This window comes from Montipora foliosa, chromosome 11 (genome assembly GCF_036669935.1).
Source record: "Montipora foliosa isolate CH-2021 chromosome 11, ASM3666993v2, whole genome shotgun sequence".
NCBI lineage: Eukaryota > Metazoa > Cnidaria > Anthozoa > Scleractinia > Acroporidae > Montipora > Montipora foliosa.
Window position 1 is genome coordinate 54,420,214 of NC_090879.1, and position 1,364 is coordinate 54,421,577.

Sequence of the window (1,364 nt, forward strand, 5' to 3'; positions counted from 1 at the left end):
CAAGTCTCTTCATGAACAAACCACTGCTATGACACACGATGAACTCTGCAAGCAGCTAAAAAAGAGTGAAAGAACCCGACACTGGCTAATATGGCATGACCATTCTAGCATAGCAGGTGCAGGATTTATGTTGTTCCTGCTTAGAGAAATCTATGATCCTGCTGTACATCTTACTAGCCAAGAGTACATGCAAAAGAGTAATGGAAAAGCCATAGATGTTCAGTCTACTATAGAAGCTCCACATCTTTACATGCTGGGTGCCTCAGGAGCGAAAGATGCTGATCAGCTAGCATTTGTGCCAACACGTAGAGAGTGCTTAAGACAGCTGCATGTATCCTTAACAGCAGTTCATGGCACAGGTATTGAAGAAAAAATGAGATTCATGAACGGGGACAACCCAGCTGTTGAGTTTGAGGATGGCACACAAAAAGGTGGACACTTTGGCTGCTCAGGTTGCAATGGTGACATGAGACGTGCAGCGGATTATCAGTACATGGCTTACCAACAGTACCGTAACCTAGAGGAAAAACAAACCTTGGTAATGGAAGGAAAGTTTGGAAAATCAGATGCTGCATGTCCCTTTAAATCCCTCAAAGTTGATTAGCTCAGAGAAGAATTAACATCAAGGGGAGTTGACACCAGTGGAAACAAAAAAGATCTTCAAGAAAGATTAACAGATTTGCAGAGAGGTGCAAGCCGAGTACCTGCCCTGTTGTTTGCATCACAGAAACATACACTTGAGGAACTTAACCTTCAAGATTACCTTCAAGATTATGAAGTACTGAACCTCTTCACACTTGCCTTAATCACATTGCAAACATCCTCACAGAATTACCTCTACACATGACTAATGTCGAAGCACTACTACTGTTCAAGGAAATTACCACCTTAGCATTAAACAAGGACAAACTTCGAGCAACAGATTACCGCAGAGGCCTATTGAAAGTAACAATTGCAATGGCAAATGAAAATCTCTTAAGCAACAATGAAAAAGAAATCCTTCTCCTTTTTTGTGAAATGATGAGTATGTACTATGAAAATGATGACAAAAGAAGTCCAAGGTCAGTGCTGCGGCTGTACAACATCTCGTTCAGACATGGGCAAGCCATCCAAAGGCAACTAATCCCACCAAAGCAGCTAACCCAACGAAAGTTGTGTGGCATTTACTACCACGGTGCTGTAGATCATGCTCCACTGCTGTACAGGCTAGTCTGTCTCCGCTCCATTTGTGCGGAGCTCTTTGAAAGGTATTTTGACAGAATAGAAGACATCACCAGGAAAACCTGGAATAAGCAAGTAGAAGATCTTGTGCCAAATGCCTACCTGCACATTCAAGCTGAAGATGCAATGGCAGCAGAAACAAA